At 40.3% G+C, this 20,743-nt stretch overlaps 1 long non-coding RNA gene across 3 annotated transcripts in view; it reads right to left on the reverse strand.

Annotated features, from left to right (window-relative positions):
• LOC140497425 (uncharacterized) overlaps positions 1 to 20,743 on the reverse strand; it is a 40,362-nt gene that overhangs the window by 6,903 nt on the left and 12,716 nt on the right. For 2 of the 3 annotated variants that reach the window (XR_011964681.1, XR_011964683.1), the window contains exons 3-5: positions 9,627 to 12,492; positions 7,473 to 7,664; positions 7,169 to 7,269 (exon numbers count right to left, since the gene is read on the reverse strand). This is a non-coding gene — a long non-coding RNA (uncharacterized lncRNA). The remainder of the gene's footprint in view (positions 1 to 7,168; positions 7,270 to 7,472; positions 7,665 to 9,626; positions 12,493 to 20,743) is intronic. The other variant, XR_011964682.1, reaches the window with a different exon arrangement.

Consider the following 20,743-nt stretch of genomic DNA (forward strand, 5'->3'; position numbering starts at 1 on the left):
TCCTGCTCATCAGTCCCCTACCTCTCTGCCAAGAGGAGGGAGGATTGTGTCAGTGTCCATCCTCTAAGAACCTTCTTACTGGACAGATGAAAACAGTGAAAACCAGAGAGGTTAAGCCCTTCTCAGAGGTCACACAGGCTACAAGGAGTGAAACAAGGATTTCAACTCAGGCTGTGGGACTTCCAAGTCTACTCTGTAACACTGAGCTCCACAAACAAAAGACCCACTGAGATTTTGAACTTCAGTTGCTAGATCCAAAGTCCAAAAGGGATCAGTTAACTATTGAAGATGACCAGCTCTTCAGATTTAAAGTCTAGGGGCTACTCCAAGTGGCTTCTCCAATGATGTGTCCCACTCCTACCTTCTGATCCCTCCTACTTCAATTTTCTGTTTGAAAGAGACAATGAAACTACATGTGATTTTTGTTTCACTGTTGTCTAGTGTGAACTTGGAGAAGATTCCCCCTGGAATTGTTCCCATCAATTGCATCAATTATAATTGAAGAAACTGAGTCAGATAAGGTTTAAGTGATTTGCCCAGGATCACATAGCTATCAGTGTTCAATTGGAGTTAAATCAGATTCAGTTGAGTTCAGTTAGATTCAATACAACACAATGCAGAGGCAGGGAGTATAGCGTGTAGCACACTGGCCACGAAGTCAAGAAGACCTGAATTCTGTCTTAGTTTTTTATCAGCTGTGTGACCCCCAGATGAGGCCCTCTGAACCTCCCTATCCTTGTCTCGAAAACAAAAGGTTGGTCATAATAACCTCTGAGATACTTTCCAGCTTGAAATCTATGATCCTAATCATTCAATTCACTTAATAAGCATATATTAAATGCTTTCTGTATACTAGGTGCTGGGGAGTCAATGGCAAAAGAAACTATTACTACCCTCATGGAGATTACTTTTTAGAAAGAGGATACAAAATGGTGGTAGGCAGCTGGGGATGCCCCAGCTCAATTTCAGGAAGGAGAGAGTGTGAAATGGGAGGATTTACGAATTCTTCAGAAGTAGGAGCTGTGAAGGAAGCCTGAGAGACAGAGGTGAGGAGAGAGTCCGTGTCAGGTTTTGGAGATAACTTGTGCACAAAGTGCACAAGATGGAAATGGAGATGGCAGGCAGGCCAATCTACACACACTGTAGGGTGTGAATGGGGAAAATGTGAAGCAAGTATAGGAAAGTAGATTGTTAAGGACTGGAGACTGAGGATTAAGGCTGAGGATCTTGGATTGGAGAGGAGGGATCGACACTCCAGCCTGGAGGAAATGGGAAGTCACACAATTAGCACAACCATTCCTGCTTCAGCCAGGGATGCCAGTCTCTGAGCACAGTGGTGAGGTGGCCAGACTAGATAGGGTGGTAAAGTAATCTGGAAGGGACAAGAAGGTTGCACAAGTGTACAGGATGAGACTATCCTCTCTGGAAAGCTTGTGAAATGGTTAAGTAAGTCTTCTTCTTCCCTGTTTGCACAACCAGCCTCGTGCCAGAAATGTGGCCCAGGCTGGGGAGAGGAGGAGAGTTGGCTCTGAGTTAGCAGTGAAGTCATTAGAGGTTTTCTGAGGCCTCTTGTCTCCCCTTTTTTCTGTTCCCCCCAACTCAGCTCCTGGAATCCCCTCTCCCAAGAAGAAGTCCTGCTGGCCCAGGCCCTCCCAGCAGTCTTGGGTCCCCCCCTCACATTGTACCTCCTGGAGGGAAGCCTTTATTCTGCTCCCCTTGGGAATGTGCAATCCCCCTTCAAATAATCATATATACGTACATATATTTGCTGTACTTATCTCCGTATGCAACAGAAATGTTATATGTCCCTAATAATAATAATAATAGCAGGTATTTATACAGCTTGTTAAGGTTTACAAAGCACTTGGCAGATGCTTGCTCATTTGATCCTCATAATGAATGTGGGAGGTAGATGCTATTACTACCCCTACTTTACAGATGGAGAAACTGAGCCATGGAAAGGATAAAGTAGCTTGTCCCTGTCACCCAGCTAGTAAGTATCTGAGGCTAGATTCAGTCTCAGGTCTTCCCGGTGTCAGGTCCAGTCCTCTGTCCACCTCGATGCCCTGTAGCTATTATGATAAAACTTTGGGGCATGAATTTGTTGCAGAAAATTTATAAAATGAAATTCAACATGAGGAATGGTTCATCTCACTGGTCACCCATTCCTGCTTCTTCTCAACCATGACAGAATTTTTTAAAAACCCCACAACTCTGGCTGTCTTTTGTTAAGCAGAGAATGGTTTCCTGTAAGCTAGACAAAATATAACAGAATTCTAGAGAAGCATAGGACTATAAGACAGTCAGAAGGGGCCATAGAACAAAGAAAGTCAGAGCTGGAAGGGACCTTAGAACACAGAATGTCAGAACAGGAAGGGATCTTAGAACACAGAATGTCAGAGATGGAAGGGATTTAGAACACAGAATGTCAGAGATGGAAGGGATTTAGAACACAGAATGTCAGAGATGGAAGGGACTTAGAACACAGAATGTCAGAGATGGAAGGGACTTAGAACACATTATGTCAGAACAGGAAGGGATCTTAGAACACAGAATGTCAGAGCTGGAAGGGACCTTAGAACACAGAATGTCAGAACAGGAAGGGATCTTAGAACACAGAATATCAGAGATGGAAGGGACTTAGAACACAGAATGTCAGAGATGGAAGGAACTTAGAACACAGAATGTCAGAGATGGAAGGGATTTAGAACACAGAATGTAAGAGATGGAAGGAACTTAGAACACAGAATGTCAGAGATGGAAGGGATTTAGAACACAGAATGTCAGAGATGGAAGGGATTTAGAACACAGAATGTCAGAGATGGAAGGATACAACCCCCTTCGTTCTAAAAATGAGGAAATGGAGGGCCAGAGATATGAAATGATTTGCTCAGAGTCGCACAGGATGTAACAGAGTCAGGACTGAAAACCTAATCTTCGGGCTCCAAATGTTTTCCTTTTTTTTCTACCATACCACTGCTTCTAGAATAGTGAAATGTCTAGAAGGCAAATAAGATGATGATTTGAGGCAATGACCTGCTTTTACAGATACTCTGGACTTGGAGTCAGAGAAGGTGGAGTCAGATCCTGACTCGGTCACTACACAGCAATGTATCGCTCTTCTCTGGGCCTCAGTTTCTTCATCTGTGAAATGAACTTCCCATCTCTGACCCATGCTGACTTTGTGAACCTGAGCAAATTATTGAGTGTCCAGGAAAATCTCTAAATCTCCTTGTGGAGACAGTGCCAACCTGCATTGGCAGAGGGAGTTTTCTCACCTAGAAGTTCCCCATCCCCATGAAATCACAGTTGCAATTCACCACAAAAGACATTTCTACAAAGACAGCACTTGGGCTCTGGCTATTTTTGCTTAATTTTCTTTAAGGCTATTCCCTCAAGTTCTCTGTCCTGTCTTCACCTCCCCACCAGCCCTCGAAGCTCCCAACTCCAACCTCCTTGTTATCTGGTTTTAGAGTTTTACTTCTCAACTTATTAATTTCTTTTTTTGCCTTCCTTTTATCTAATTATCATATTTTTCTCTTTTTCTCCTTTTAATTAATTAAACAAAATCTCCCTTTCATCTCTCTTCAAATTTTTTTCTTAGCATTTTTTCTATTTTCTGCACCTTTGTCTAAAAATATTTTCTTTCTCTTGTTCTCTTCATTCATTCTCTTCCCTTTCTATATATTCTAGATTTTTAATCCTTGATTCATCATTCCTGTACTGATTCCTCCTTTAGTCTTTGTATTCTTCTTGAAATGAAAGCTTCTAAAATACTGTTTTTGTTTCTGTCTTCTAAATAGTTTTTATGTTATTGCCTTTTTATATCTTCCCCTCTCATCCTTTTCCCCCCCTTTATAATGCCTCACTCTTAGAAGTATCAATTCCTGCAGTAAAAAGAGAGGATAGAGGTATTGTCCCATGGTAGAAGTATTCCTGTGTCCCTGATTGTGCAGTTCATTACTTACTTTTGACCTTTCCATCATCAATTTTTCCCATTTGCTATGAAATCCCCTCCCTGGTCTATGGCATTCCACCCGTTTAGATGTTATTTGCCCTCAGGAACTCTGATTTCCCTTCACTTAAAACAGGATGCTGTCCATGGAAGCTCAACATTCTCTCAGAAGTCTTTCTAAGAACTGAATCCATACCTTGTAAGGTCCTCCATTATGGTATCTCTTTCTCTCCCCCCCCCCTCCTCTCTCTCTGTGTCTCTCTGTCTCTGTCTCTCTGTCTCTGTCTCTCTGTCTTTCTCAATTCTATGAGAGTGCTCTTTAATTGGACCTCCTTCCACCACAAAATCAAAATTTCTCCCTTTCTTTCCCCTGTGTTTCAGTTGCTCCCTTTGCCATCTTACCTATTCATCCATAGCCCCTCTTCTTGAGGGATTGTGAGACTACATATGATATTTTCCCTTCATTGTTTATCATTAATTAAAAAGAGTTAATCACAAATTCCCCTATATGTTCATATTCCCCTCTCCTCTTTTATGTATCCTCAAATTCTGGAATTTACTCTCACAAAAAACACTGATGTACCTGAAGTTGAGATTTAGTCCAGGGCGTTTCAGTCCTGTTCCCCCACAACCATTTCTTATTTTAATTCCATTTTATTTTAGTTAATAAAGTTAAATTTTAGTTCCACTTTAATTCCTCTGTACTTTTTGAAAGAAAAAATTTTAATCATCCTCTTATTATTTTCTTATTTTTGCTAATCTTGTCAGTTTTTTTTTTTACTTTTTTATTCTGGGGAAATTTGTTTTGCTACTTGTGCTTTTTTGGTTTTTGATCAAACTTTCCTTTGTTTCTGTTGTTGCTAAGCAAACAATCTGCTCATGTCATTTTTATAAGAATGTTTCACATGGCTCTCTTTTATTGAACATTCATCTTCTCTCATTGACAATTAGGTTAAGGTTAGCAGGGAATACTCACTTTGGATTGTATCTTGAGCTCCATTGCTCTTCAGAGCATATTATTCCACTCCCTTCTGTAGTTTCTGGTAGGTATCAATTAGTCTTGTGTAATTAGAATTCTCTTTCCTTCATATTTAAGTTCCCCATCCCCCAGGTTATCTGAAGAATTTGCTGTTTGTCATTAAATTTAATGTCATTAAATTTAATTTAATGTAATTAACGTCACTAAATCAAATTTAAATTAATTTAATTAAACTTAACCTTTATGTGTCTTGAAGTTTGTGGTATACATTGTTGTTTTTTTTTTCTTCTTGTGGTTTTCTATGGATTCTTTCCATTGATAGTTTGTTTCCTGAGGTTAGACATTCTGGACAATATTTGTGTTTTATTTCTTATAGTAGAATAGTCAGATTTTTTGACTTGTCATGTTCTCCTGGGAAGCCTATGATACTTAGGTTGTCTCTACGTGTGATCAATCAGTTTTTCATGTATAGAGGTCACATGTTCTTTTAAAGTTATCAGTTTTTGTTTTTCTTCTTCAAGGTTTTTCTGTGTTTTTGAATCATTATCTCCTTAATTTCTTTGCTAAGATTTGCCATAGTAGATGAAAGTTTCTCTGTTCTGTGGATTATTTCTGCTGTGAAAGCCATAAATTCCACTTTCATGTGCTTCTTAGCAATAACAATAATAGCAGGTATCATATTCCTACAATACTTTAAGGTTTGTAAAGCACTTTACAAATATTAGCTCTTATCCTACAAATAACCCTGAGGTGCAGTTTGCTATTATTATTGTTTTACATATGAAGAAAGTGAGGCAGCCAGAGGTTAAATGACTTGCTGAGGATCACATAGTTAGTAAATATTGAAGGTTAGGTTCAAACTCATATCTTCGTGACTCCTCCAGTAATCTATCCAGCTAGCCTGCACCCCTTCCTTTGGAGGAGCAAACATATGCAGGAAAGCCCTCTCCCCCGACCTGTCCTTCTACCAACTTTGCCCTAGGCCGTATTTAAGTTTGAATCTCCATCCTACATTCAAAAACACAGAACTTTTCAAACTCTCTAAACTTATGGCTGAAAGGACTGGAACTGATAAAAAAAGGCCTGAACAAATTCCAGGCAAGCCTGGTAGTTTGTATTTGTGTTTTTGTCCTCTTGTATCTCTTTCCCTCTTTTTTGTCTTTTTTCCCAGAGTTTGTTGTTGTTTTTCTTCTCACGGAACATCAAGGTCTTCCAATCTCTCCCCCTTCACTGTTACTATAGTTACAGAAAGGTACATGTTAACATTTAAGAAGGCCAAAGAGATCAGAGTTGAATTGCCCAAAAGTTAATATTTAATCTTCATTCCATTATTTGCCTTGAAAGTTCCAAGCAGAGTTCTGCTGGCTACCTATGAGAGGTGGCAAAGGCACCTACAGGAATAGCCTGGGTGCTAAAGATGAACTTTTTCCCTCGCCAAGGGACAATCCCTGTCTCCGATTAGCTCTTGACTTCAGGCATCATTTCCTCATCTTTTAGCCTCTGTTTCCTCACTTGTAAATTTAGGGGATTAATAATAGGTTCAACTTCAAAAGCCCTGGTAGTGGAAATGGGAAGGACAACGTTCTCTTGGCTGCCCATCTCTATCCGTTTGTTTTGAAGTAATAGAACAAAATAGGACTGTGGGGTGGTGAGGGAGGGAAGAAGAGGGCAGTAAAACATGAGCTCTTATAATTGGAGTACAAGCAGGTTGTTGTAGGAGTGAATAAATGCAAGGACCAGAATTGGGTGATAGGACAAAAGGCCCTAAATCCAGAGCACAGATTCTTAACCTGGGTATGTGACTTTTTAAAAAATCTTAATTACTGTATATCCTTTATAATTCTATATATTTTGTTTTATGTATTTAAAAATGTTATTCTAAGTAGTCTGTGGGTTTCACCAGATTGGCAAAGGCGTTCATGACAAACCCAAAATGATCAAGAACCTCTGATCTACAGCTAGAAGGGACCTTTTGGGTCACCTGTTCCAACCCTTTCATTTTATATGTAAGGAACCTGAGGCCCAGAGACTTTAAGTGATGTGCCCAAGGTCACACAAAAAATAAAAAAAAAGAGCAGACGCTTGAGTCTGGGTTCCATGATTTCAAATCTTGTTCTCTTTCCACTGCACCAAAGAGAAAAAGTCATCCTGGGTCTATCTCTAGAAGGAAAGAGGAAGGAGGAAGGGCTGGGCTTGGCAGTCGCTTTCAACATCTAAGAAAATGACCTTCTTACCTCTTCCACCAGGGCCCCAGGACTTAACACTCGGTTGATTCCTCTCCCATCACTTTCTTTCCCAGATCCATCTTACTCCCAGGCATATGACTGCAAATCCCCTACCAAGAGAATCATTTGATTATAACACGGATATAGGGACCAGATTAATAATAATAACATTTATATAATGTTTACTCTGTGCTAAATGTTTTTCAATTATTATCTCATTTGATCTTCATAAAAACTCTGGGAGGTAGGTGTTGTTATTATTCCCATTTTTACCAATGAGGAAACTGAGGCAAACAGAAGTTAATTGACTTACTTAGGGTCGTAGAGCTTGTTTGAGGCCATATTTGAATTCAGGACTTCCTGACTCCAGGCAGTGGGCTAGGGTCAAAGTCAAAGTCCCATGCTTCTTCCATCTTACATCTGGCCTCCAAGTATCTTCTTTGCTTATCTTCAATTTGTGTTCTTCTGGACTCCTTTCCAAATTTCCAGATTCCTTTCCTGCCATCTAGGGACACAGAACAGAAGGAAGAGAATGGGAGTTCTATAGGCCAGTAGTTTTCATAGAAGGTTTAAGACCAGGACTGGCAAACTCTCAAAAGTGATGGGGCCAAATTCTTGTTCTCACCCCTTTCCTTCTGGTCTGCTGGGTGGTATGGGTATGGGTGGATGTAAGCAGGAGAGATACTAGGGTGATGGGTGAGGAGCAGAGATTGGCTCTTAGAAAGGCATGGTAGCAGGCATTGTTATCTGTGAGGGAAGGGCAACCATGGATCAGGAGACACACAGAAAAAGCTTACTAAATGTTGATTGATTGAATGAATGAATGAATTCAACTGAATTGAAAAATATGTGAAAGGCCAGGCTCACTGAAGGCAGACACCATTTCTAGACCACCTAAGACAATGGCAGCTGGCCTTTAGTTGGTGTTTTAAAAATTCTGGTTGATTGGTTTTGGGGATTACTGTGTACCTTTCATCAGGGTCAGCAACTCCTGGTAAGGGACTCAGTTTATAAGTTCAGATCTGCATCATATTCTGGAATTTACAGCCTTGCAGTTACCTGGGGCCCAGGATCGCCCAACCTGGGCATCATCAGCCAGAATTGAATCCAACACTTCCTGACAATGACACCTGCTCTTTATCAAGTACAAGAATCCTCATAAAATGCTTAGCATAGTGGCTGGAGTGTAGTAGGTGCTCCATAAATGTTCCTCCTTGATCTTCTACACCAAGCTGCAAGCTGGCTGGCACATTGGAGATGTTTCATAAATGCCCACAGATCGAGTGATGGAATTGCTCAATGCCTTGTGGATAGCTGACGCTTAATAAATGCCTATTATTGTCAGCTCTTGAAGACAAGTGTTGGGGGAGAGAAGGGTGGGTGTCATTCCCTGATGAGTATGTATGTGCCCCACTTAGACATGACATGGTTCCTAATACCTGCTCTGAGCTTTATCACACAAAATAGCTGCCAGGCACCTGTCTTTGAAAAGGACATTTCAACCACCTTTGAAAGCCATTCAGAATCCATTAGGCCCAAGTGAGGCTGAGATGAGAGGTTTCCTGCTGAGAAGGCTGATTTGCAGGGCACTGAATGGAGAAGGTTATTTGCCTTTCCCTCTAATCTTCTCCTCCCTCAGGAACCATAACCCTTTGCCCTCATTGAAGACACCCAGACTCTTTTTTTCCTTTTGGCTGACTCATTCTCTTTGTGAGCTGCAGGCCCAGGAAAGACAGCTTTTTCCAGAAACTCCTTCCAGCTCAAACATTCTGTGGGTCTAAGAAATCTGTCAGCGCCACTGAACCACAAGGGATATTAGACATCGAGGCACAATTTCAGAGTTGGAAGGGACCTCAAGGGCACTCCAGTCCAACCCATACATAAGAAACACGGCGGCCAAGTGTTTGTCCAACTTCTGCCTGAAGACCACCACGGAGGGGGATCTCATTACCTCCCTGGAGACAACCCATTGCTCAAATTCTTCATCTATAGAATGAGAGACTCATCGAGATGACCATAAGATCCCTTCTGGATCTAGATATATGAGCCTATGGCCCCTTTTATACTAAATATATGGGCCTGAGACACTTTTGAATAGCGCTAGTCCCTAGGAAGTTCCCCTCCCCCCACCTTCATTTTACAAAGAAGAAAGCTGAGGCACAGAGAGGGAAAGGTCACACAGGGCATAGTAGGGTTATACCCAGAGTTGAAACCCAAATTTCCAAAGCTAAGTTTCTTTCCATGATCTCGTCCTGCCCTCCTCCCCCCCCCCCCCCCTCCAGCATCACAGCTTTCCCTGCCTCCTTCTACCCTGAAATAAGTTTGGGGGAGGATTTGGGTTAGGTTTTCAAACACCTGAGCTGCCTTTGTCCCCTCGCTAATGAACTCTGAGCTCCCGTTTCTCTTCCAAAACCAACATCCTCGGGTCCCAGCATGTCAGGGACTTTGTGTCCATGACAACCCTCACCTTCCATCCATCGCCCATTGAGGAAGGCCCACAGAGCTAACAGGGATGCACAGGCCAGGCTTCCAGCAGAAAGCGCGATCAAAGTCACTTGCGTACCTTTGATAATCACATGGCAGGCATGAAACCAAGTATATCTCAAAGTCAAACAGGATCTGAAGAACTCCCAGGAACAGTTGCCAGCCAGGGCTTTCCTAGGGGAGGTGGTAGGGAGAGACTATTCCTACTTTGACCACACAATTTAGTTCAGTGCAATAAATAGATCTTTGAGACCTAGACCCGTCATACAGACCAAAATTTCTCAGCACTAGAGATGAAAATGGTTTCTCATACCTTGTGACCTCAGTTCTTTCCTTTCACTCAATCTCATTTTTTTTAACACTTGTTTTTTGAAAAGATTAGATAAAACCGGAAGAGATCAAAGAGATTACTGAGTACAGACTTCTCATCTTACAGATGAGAGGCCTGAGGTCTAAAGATGGGAAGTGACCTACCCAAGGTTATATAGCACAGGATCTGGTACATAGTAAGTGATTAATAAATACATGTGACTGATTGGCTGATTTTGGGATCTCTTGATTCTTGACTATTGTAATGCTCAGTGGTCTCAATTCTCTCCCCTCAAGACAACGAAGTACACTTTAATAGAGAGTGACATAGGTAATTTTATGCAATATATTTCCTGAAAAATTACGAGTGTGTCTTTTTAAAAATAAATCTAAGTTTCTGCTATCTCTGACCTTACTCTCAGTTCAGAGAGGGTTTGTCTTCACTTCTGAGGGACCTGAGGGCAGTCATAGGAACATAGGCTTAGAATTGGAAGGGACCTTAATGGCCATCTAATCTAACCTGTTCATCTTACAGAAAAGGAAACTGAGGCTCAAGAATATTCTGTCACTTGCTATAGGTAGTAGCAGACCTGGAATTCAAATCTAAACTCTCATTTTGATAGCAAGTTCATAAAGTCATAGGTCTAGGGCTAAAAGGGACCTTAGAGGCTGGTTCAATAGTATCTTTTTTACAGATGAGGAAACCAAGGCTCAGAGAAGGTCATGGCAGTGTATAGGAAAGAGCCATGTTTGATGCCTCCGACTCACAGTGGCTAGAATACATGTGCTATCAGTTGATTTAAGAAGGCTTCTGGTGTAAAAGGAAGGGAATGAGACCATGCATTAGGAAAGACCTACATATTACTTATACCATAGAAAAGGGGCTGGATTTGGAGTTCAAAGACCTGGTTTTGAATCCTAGCTTTGACTTTTGAGACTTGTGTGACTTCTGCCATTAAACATTTCTGAGCCTCAGTTTCCTTTTCTGTGAAATGAAGGGGTTAGATTATCTAAGCCTTTGGGGTCTCTTTCAAGTCTAAATTTATGACCCTATAAACTTGGGGCAAAGTTCTTCACCTTTGTGACATTAGTTTGTTCATCCCTGAATTGGAAATAATAATATTGCATTCCCTGCCTCCCACCAAGGTTATTGTGAGGAGACGACCCTATAAACCCTCCACTCCCTGTCTGTCAAGTAAAAATAATCACTCAGAAATAAAGACTTGAACAAATGAAGGGATTTTTTGTGTGGTATTTTGGAGAATGAAGGAAATCTTTTGTCATGCTAATTATTATCTGCTGATCTTCTGGTCTGTAAGTTACTCTTCAGAGAGGGACTTTGGTGTAGGATGAAAGGTCTGGAGTCAGGAAAGAACTGGGTTCCAAGTCTAACTGATCTTTCCTCTGTGTAATGACGAATGATCCCCACTAGACAGAGGTGGAGATGGCAAGGGACTGAGAAAAAAGCATCCACATACCATAACCAAAAAAGTAGCTGCTTACATCTTTAGAAAGTACAGGAAAGTTAATGAAGCTCTTGAGCATTTCATCTGATGAGATGATACCCATTCACAGATGAGAAAATTGAGGTTTATAAAGTTAAGTAACCTGCCCAGGATCATAGAACTACTAGGTATCCAAGGCAGGATTAGAAACGGGACTCCTTGAATTCAAGTCCTCTGCACTATCCATTTCTATATGCTACTTAATAGGTTAAAAATCTCTTTGAGGGCAAGGACTGATTCATATATACATCCCCAACACATAGTATGGCACATAGTAGGTGTGTAATAAATGCTTATTAATTAATTTATGCTATTTCCATAAACAATAGTGATTTCTTTAAAACTTTTTTAAAAATCAAATTCTTTCAATTAAATCTTGTCGCAAACACTTCATGGGAGGGGATCATTGAAACAAATCATAGCATAAAATTCTTTCCAAAAAAAGAGAGATAATTACATTGCAAATTGCATGACTACAATCTTTTTTTCACATGCAAATAGTATTTTCATATAAATGTTTTTGCTTAAATTGAAGTACACTTGCACAGTCTTCTAGACAGAGAGAAAGAATTAAACACTTCCTTCAACTTTCCCACAGTTTCCCTGCAGTCAAGGAAAGTTCTGCCTAACCCTTGAGGACAGACAATGTGATCTTTCAATGCAGAAAAATAGAGCTGGAAAAGATCCTAAAGATAATCCAATCCATTCTCTTATTTCACAAAGGAGACGAATGAGGCACTTTGAGGAGAAATGACATGTTCTACATCAAACAGCAAGTTAGCAGCAGAACTGGGCGTAAACCCTGGGTTTCTTTACACTGTCCCATGCTGTTTAAAGAACCAGCAATTCAAGTTTGGCAAAAAGAAGAACTTCCAGCCTGAACGGTGTGATGAGGGAAGATGGCAGCCATTGGTGGATGTTGGTGGTGTTTCCTCTAAGACCTGAAGAATGCAAGTCTCACTTGCTCTTGATTCCTTGGAAGAAGGACTTGGCCTCCACAGGCACTTTTTTTCTAGATCTGAAATAGATTAATGTCTAGGAACAGAAATAAAATCATGAGATTCGGAACAGGATGGGAATTCAAAGGACATGTATCTGGTCCAAAGCCTTCATTTTAGAGAGTAGCAAACTGAGAAGCAAAGAATGAAGTTATTTGCCCAAAGTTACACCCATAATAAGTAGCAAAGCCAAGATCTGAACCCAGGTCTTCTAATGCCAAATCTAGTCTCATTGAAGAAGATGCAGACTTCTTCTCTCTGACTATAGAGAAAGGAGAAAAACTACAGGGAGGCAGATTTTGATTTAACATAAGAACTCTTTAACAATCAGAACTATTGAACAGTATAACAAGCTGTGTGTTCATCCTTCATTGCCAAAGAAGACCATGCCATCAGAGAAATAATGACATGACTTGCACGTGACTTTTGTTTTGAGTGAAGGAGGGCTATGCAGGTCACCAACCTCACTTCTCCTCCAGAGCCATGTGAATCCAGTGACCAGATATTTATCAGGATGACTGGAGATGGTCCAGGATGAGGCAATTGGGGTTAAGTGACAAGGTCACACAGCTAGTGTCTGAGGTGAGATTTAAACTCAGGTCCTCCTGATTCCTGCACTGGTGCTCTATCCACTGCACCACCTGGCTGCCTCTAGTATAACAAGCTACCTCAAGAATGGGTGAGTTCCCCATCACCAGAAGTATTTAAGTAAAGGCTAGTTTTGTCAGGGGTGTTGTTAATTCCTGTTCTGAATAGGAAGTTATTTAATATAACCTCTTAGAGCACTTCCATTTCTAAAGTTCTGAAATTCTATTTCTCTTTAATCAAACCTTTGAATGTCTTCAATTTTTATCTCTACTGTATACCTTGGACTCACCCCGAGTGAGTTAATCATTGAAGTCTCCAGTGTGTAACTGCTCTGTGGACAGTTTGTCTCATCAGAAATATCATCAATTGTTTGTATTGGGCTTCTGGTGACAAACGTCCTCTTACTTGCCTTAGTATCAGGTTTTATTCCCTCTGAGATAGCAACTGAAATCCCAGCCCTCCAATATCTGACTACATCTTGCCTTTGCTCCATCACCACCTTCCTTCCTCCTTCCAAAGCTCTTCTACCAAAAAATTGTCATTTCCAGTTCTTTTCAAGCAAAACTAGAAAACAACACAACTTACCATGTATTAGAATCATAGAATGTAAAGGATGGAAGGAATGGAATATGATGGCTGGAAGGAGCATTAGAAATCATCTAACCCAAGCCCCCTTCATTTCACAAATGAAGAAATCAAGTCACAGAGAAGAGATCCAATGGTTTAAGGTCACACAGCTTTTTAGTTGCGGAGCACAGACTGAAAACAAAGTCTCCTGAGACTCGGGGCAGAAGTCTCTCCATTATACCACTAAATCACTCAAAAGGTTCTATTTAGCACATGACTGTATTGTAGAGACTGAGAAAGGGAAACAGAGAGAGGTTCCCAAGAAACTTCATGGAAGGAAAAACTTACCATCTGTGAAAGTTACCCCAGAGTGGAAGGTGAAGCTTTGTCTTCCATTAAAAGAGGTCTTCAAACAAAGGCTGGATGACCACCTGGTGGATATGCTGTAAAGGCAATTCTCTTTCCACCAAGGTGGGATTAGATGGCCTCTGAGGTTCCTTCTCCTTCTGAGAGTGTGATTCTGTGAAATGGAAGTTGTCTCCTTGGAAGGTTGTAAACTTGTCCTGATGAGGTAGTGTGGTGTACTGGGTTGAGTGTGGGACTCCAAGTCAGACAGACCTCAACTGACATCTTGCTTCTGATGCTTATGAGTTCTCTCATTGAGCATGGCACACAGTAAAGGCTCTGCATTCCATGTCCTCCTGCATGACCATGGGTCATTCTAAGCATCAGTTTTCCCATCTTGAAAATGGCAATGATATTTTCACCTTATAAGTTTCAACTGGGATAACACATGTCAAAGACTTTGCAAATTTTTTAAAACTATGTGAATATTAGTTCTTACTATTATTTACCAGACTTGGGACCACAGCAGTTTGCTCTGTTTCCAAAAAAATCAAATCCAGCCTCAAAAACCTAGGATTTGTGGTAACTGTGAGGATCTCAAAGCATGTGACTCAGGCTTCCAAGAAAAGTTCCTATAATGATGCAAACAAAGGCCGCCTCAACAGAATATTCACACAACTTCTCAAGGAGGCAACTATGAAGGGGAAGGGGACGATATTTGTTGGGATGTGTTATTTTAGGTGTGTTTGTTAAGCAATCAATCTCATTATGAGTGGGGCTTGGGGGAGGTCATAGAAAGTGCATTTAACTTATAGTTAGAAGACATGAGTTTGAATTCCAGCCTTGATACTTAAATGACCTTGAGCAACTCACTTTCCTTCTGAGTTTCTTCATCTGTAAAATGAGGAATCAGACTGGATAATCTTATAAGACCTCTTCCAATCCTAACACTATGATCATTAGTCCTTTCCACTTCTGACATCCTATGATCTAAGGCCCCTTCTAAATGTGACATTAAGCTCCTTCTAGCCCTGGCATTATATGTTCTAAGACCCTTTCTTTGATTCATGGCTTTGTATTTTGAAAATAATAAGAAATATGCTGGAAAATATGAGTTAGTAATAAGTAACGGAAGATGCTTTAAGACTGCACAAAGGAGGCTCATGAATCTATAATCATAAATATTTTCTTCTTTCAAAGAAAGAATTGATTGACACAAACAATCAGTCAATAAGTATTTATGAAGCACCTACTATGTGCCATGCCCAGGGTTAAGCACTGAAGATACAAAAAAGATAAAAGACTCTCCCTGCCCTCAAGACACTTACAGTCTAATGGGGGAGACAACAAGAGAACAAATATATACAAAGCAAGCTACATACAGAATAAATAGGATAAATGGAATTAAGTGGGATTGAGGAAGGCTTCCTGTAGAAGGTGGGATTTTAGTTGGGACCTAAAAAGCCAGGGAAGTCAGTAATTTGAGAAGAGGAATGAGAGTGTTCTAGGTATAGGAGACAGCCAGAGAAAATGCCCAGAATCACCAGACTTTGAAAGCACCAAAAGACATTTTAAAAATTAAATTGAATATATTTTAACAGACAGGAAAAACTTCATCTCTGAGGTAGGAGGCCTTCATGAATCAACTGTCTATATATAGACATTGTCATGTGACTATCAGATCAGGGATCAGAATTAGAAATAAATAATGAAAAAAGGTACTGGATTTAATTGAAATATCTCTATTGAGAGACTTATTTAAGCAAGTTACTGATAATGAAAAATGAGTAATAAGTAACAGAAAGGACAGAGTTATGTAATATAATTTAAAATAGAAATTTTACTGATATAAATTAAATGTCATAAGAAGAAAAACAAAAGATCCTAAAGAGTACCTTAGTCAGCAGCAGGCACTTGACCTATTTGTCAAGTGGGAAGAGAGCAGCCAAAGGCAACACTGGTTTAGAATAGAAACTCATTTGTAAAATCCTAGGATAGAACACGACTGAAGATTATGACCAGTATTGCCTCATAAAGCCAAGAGAAGTAATGACAGGTTAAAATCTGTTTAAAGAAAGCTTGGCAAGAGACCCAACTGGACAGTCTTTCCAGGGGCATTTAAAGATGAAAACAGAAGGAGGGCAACAACCAGTAAAAAAATGGTAAAGATCAGCAAAGATTTTTTACAAGAAACTGTTTTCACTATTGAGGACAATAGAATCACTGTACAGACTTGGACGCTAACAATAATGGCCCCAAGTATGCTTGTAGAAGTACAAAGGAAGCCAAAGAGAACAAAAACAGGAAAAGCAGCCACAGTAACCCAAGTCCATGTAGAGGAAAGTTGGGTAGAGGTAATGTAATCAGGAGGATGTTAGGATCATAGACTTCAGCTGAGTAGGATCACATTAGACCTAGAGTCAGGAGGACCAGAGTTCAAATACAGCCTCAGTTATAGCTATGTGACCCTAGGCAAATCTATTAACTTCTGCCTACCTCAGTTTCATCATCTGTAAAATGGTAATAATAATGATAATAGGACCTGCCTTCCAGGGGCAGCTAGGTGACTCAGTGGATAGAATGCCAACCCTAGAGTTAAGAAAGAATCATCTTTGTGAGTTCAAATCTGGTCTTGGACTCTTATTAGTTGTGTGACCCTGGGTAAGTCACTTCGCCCTGTTTGCCTCAGTTTCCTCATCTGTAAATGATCTGGAGAAGGAAATGGTAAACCATTCTAGTATCTTTGCCAAGAAATGGGATCACAAAGAGTCAGACATGACTGAAACAACAGAACAACAAATCTCCCATCATTGCTGTGAAAATCAAATTAGATACTCATGAAGTACTTTGTAAATGCTAGCTATTAAATTAGTAACGATATCTAGTCCAACACCTTCATTTTACAGATGAGACCCAGGGAGATTAGGTGATTTGCCCAAGGTCATACAAGTAGCAAAGTATCAGAGGTAGGATTTGAACCTAGGACCTCTGAGCAAGCATGCTTTTCATTAGTCTACTATTCAAAAGGCATCTGAAGTAGGGAAAGATCGCGATGTCTCTGAAAATACTTTAGACCTTATTAATTCACCATAAATAATCATCTACTTTCCAATCTATAGAAAATCTCTATAATAATTGATATATGATATACACATCAAGGGTACCTTTACTGAGGGAAATGGTAGAGATCTGAAAACTGCTTGCAAGAGATAGTCCATCATGAGCTATGTCTTTACCATCACACAATTGACTGAAAGATATAATGAATACAAGATTGACTTGGGAAAAAACATGCCATTTGGTAGGTCAAAACACAACTTTAAAGTCTGTCTTCTAATAAAGTATTTCCCATCCAAATCATTTAAGATTCTTTAAAAGACAAAGCAACAGAGTTCACCTTCTTCAATGAATCTTTGATAACAAATATCACAAGAAGTATAAAGTAGAAGGATGCTGAAATGGGCCTTAAAACAGAGAATGTTAAAAGTGGAAGAAAGTTTAGCTAATAAACTGTTAAAAGTCTAAAGGACCTTAGTCCGTAGAATGCCAAGGATAGAAGGGACCTTATATTATAGGATGTTAGAGCTGTGGGGAGTGTAATATATAGAATGTTAGGAGAGGAAGGGACCATAGAACATCAAACGTCCAAGTCGGATAAGGACCTAGGATATAGAACATCAGAAATGGGAGGAATGTTATAAAAGAATGTTAGAGTAGGAAGGAGAAATATAACTAACAATACTGATGTCTAGCAAAGGCACACAAAACATACCCTTAAATCAAGTATTTAGGGCAAATTCAGCTAGAGGGTGGGGGAGAACTTGGGATACAAGATAAGAGAGAGAGAGAGAGACGGAGACAGAGACAGAGAGAGAGGCAGAGAGAGAGGCAGAGAGAAAGAGACACAGAGAGAGAGGCAGAGAGACAGAGAAAGACAGAGAGAGAGAGACAGAGAGAGAGAGGCAGAGAGAGAGACAGAGAGAAAGAGACAGAGAGAGAGAGGCAGAGAGACAGAGAAAGACAGAGAGAGAGACAGAGAGACAGAGACAGAGAGACAGAGACAGAGAGAGAGAGAGGCAGAGAGAGAGAGGCAGAGAGACAGAGAAAGACAGAGAGAGAGACAGAGAGACAGAGACAGAGAGACAGAGACAGAGAGAGAGAGAGGCAGAGAGAGAGACAGAGTCAGAGACAGAGAGAGAGAGGCAGAGAGAGAGCAGAGAGTCAGAGACAGAAAGAGACAGAGACAGAGACAGAGAGACAGAGAGACAGAGAGAGAGGCAGAGAGAGAGACAGAGAGAAAGAGACAGAGAGAGAGAGGCAGAGAGACAGAGAAAGACAGAGAGAGAGAGACAGAGACAGAGACAGAGAGAAAGAGACAGAGAGAGAGAGAGGCAGAGAGACAGAGAAAGACAGAGAGAGAGACAGAGAGACAGAGACAGAGACAGAGAGACAGAGAGAGAGAGGCAGAGAGAGAGACAGAGAGTCAGAGACAGAAAGAGACAGAGACAGAGACAGAGAGACAGAGAGAGAGAGAGGCAGAGAGAGAGATTGAGAGAGAGAGAGAGAGAGAGAGAGAGAGAGAGCACTCTGTATTTCTGTATCCTTAGAGTTGTCTCTTTCATTCATCTCATTCAGGGTTCTTAACCTGGGGGCCATACATTTTCTTTCAATGTTTTGAAAACTGTATTTCAACATAACTGGTTTCTTTGCAATCCTAGGTATTTTGTCTTCTGCATTTAAAAACATCATTCTGTGAAAGGATCCATAGGCTCACCGGAGTGCCCAAATCCATCTATGATATACAAAAAGATTACGAAGGCTTGATCGCATTTATCCCCATTCCTTTTTATAAATGAGGTTACCAAAGCCCATAATACATAACAAGCAGAGGGTTCAAAATGAACATAAGGCAAGGGAGAATTCCCATCAGCATTCTCAAGGCTGGCAGGGCTGGGGCAGCTCTGACCTCCTCTCCTCACAGAGATAGCTCATGCATCATCTGTCAAGGAGAGCTAAAAAGAAGTCAACAAATTTGCCCCACCGGAAGGCCGTCTAGAACATTGAATTGCCAGCAACCACAAACATTACGAGAACTTTCCTCAAACAGCATTTTTGTGACGCCAGTCCTCGGCCCCATACCAAAGCTAGAAATTATGGCACCGAGGGCAAGGAGCAAGAACCATGCTCAGGATGAGCAGCAGGAAACAGACTTTGGGCAAGCAACAGGGAATCAACTTTGTGATTCATGATGGGAAAGCAATATAGTAAATGATAAAGAAAAATTCACACTGGAGGAAAAGTTAGTTACTAACATGACTTCTATGCTGCTGGAGTATGTTTGGCATAAGATTTTGGAGTGGGTGAGAGAGGGCTAGAAGACTTAGAGAAGTTCAGGGAAGTCCACTGAACCTCAGCTTCCAAAGACATTAAGGATTCTAAAAGGTGGATGTGAGAAAGGTATACATTTCAGTCCTAGGGGCCAGCTTGTCAAGTGTGAGCTACAGTGAAGCCAGTAGTCTGCACTTGAGAGTTTCTAAAGGGGAGTCATGCATGGCAAGATGGAAACATAGGTTGCATCCAAGTTGTGAAGGGCTTCTAATGCCAAACAGAGGACTTTGTATTTGATTTTCCAGGGAGGGAATGGGAAGACACTGGCATTTATTGAGCAAGGAAATGACATGTTCAGACTATAGGAAAATCACTTTGGCTAATGTGTGAATGATGAACTGGAGAGGAGAGAAAAATTGAATGGATGAACAATCCCCATTGTTTCGATCATGGCATTCAGTCGTTTGAGCAGTTCATTGAGTAAATCCATCCATATCTAATTTGGGGCAAGAGCTACAAGTGGACAAAAAGCCCAGCCCCACATTGAATACCAAAAAGAGAGCAGACCGAATTGGACTAGGGAAGTTGACCAGGACTTTCAGCAATCCCAGGTGCTCAGTGACCAAAAAGTCCAACCATTTAACAGCAATATTCTTCTGCCTTTTAGTCAGGACTAATAAGCACTTGCTAAGCACCTACTGGTCTAAAACATTAGGAATGGTTACAAAGAAAGGTAAATGACAGTCCCTGTCCCCAAGAAGGCTGTATTCTAATGGAAAAGATAACATATAAATAACAAGATTTGTGATTCATTATGTAAAAATAATATATACAAATAATTAAAAATGAGATAGCTATTAGATAGAAGTATATGTGTATACATTCTGAGATGGATGTAGATACAGATAGTTATACATATAAATATAGACATACATATAGATAGATCTACCTATCCATACATATGTTTATATCTGCCTATATCTATCTTTACATGAAGTAAAAGGAAGTTTTTCTTCTTTATATGTATCTATACCTATCTCTCTGTATTTTTATCAATCTAGATCTAGATCAATATAGATATAGATACACATAAAGTAGAAGAAAGGTATCTATCTGTGTCTAGAGTACACACACACATATACTTCTATCTAATAGCTCTCATTAATTAGATAATACTCTAAATAGATAAATATAGATACACAAAAAGACAAAGAAAGGTATTCTCGATAAAGAAGGTACTAGCTCCTGGAGGGATAAGAAAGGGTTCATTCAGAAGTTAGGGTTCTGGCAATACTGTAAGCCTTAGATTATGGAAGTTACAGGGAACTATTATCACACCTGGCACGTAGAGTCCAGAACATTACAAACGTTATCCATGTTATCCATTATCCATAGCCCAGTGGAAAGAGAACTGAACGAGAATCCAGAAGACCAAGGTTGAACTTCTGCATTTAATAATT

The sequence above is a fragment of the Notamacropus eugenii genome, chromosome 3 (assembly GCF_028372415.1).
Source record: "Notamacropus eugenii isolate mMacEug1 chromosome 3, mMacEug1.pri_v2, whole genome shotgun sequence".
Classification (NCBI taxonomy): Eukaryota; Metazoa; Chordata; class Mammalia; order Diprotodontia; family Macropodidae; genus Notamacropus; species Notamacropus eugenii.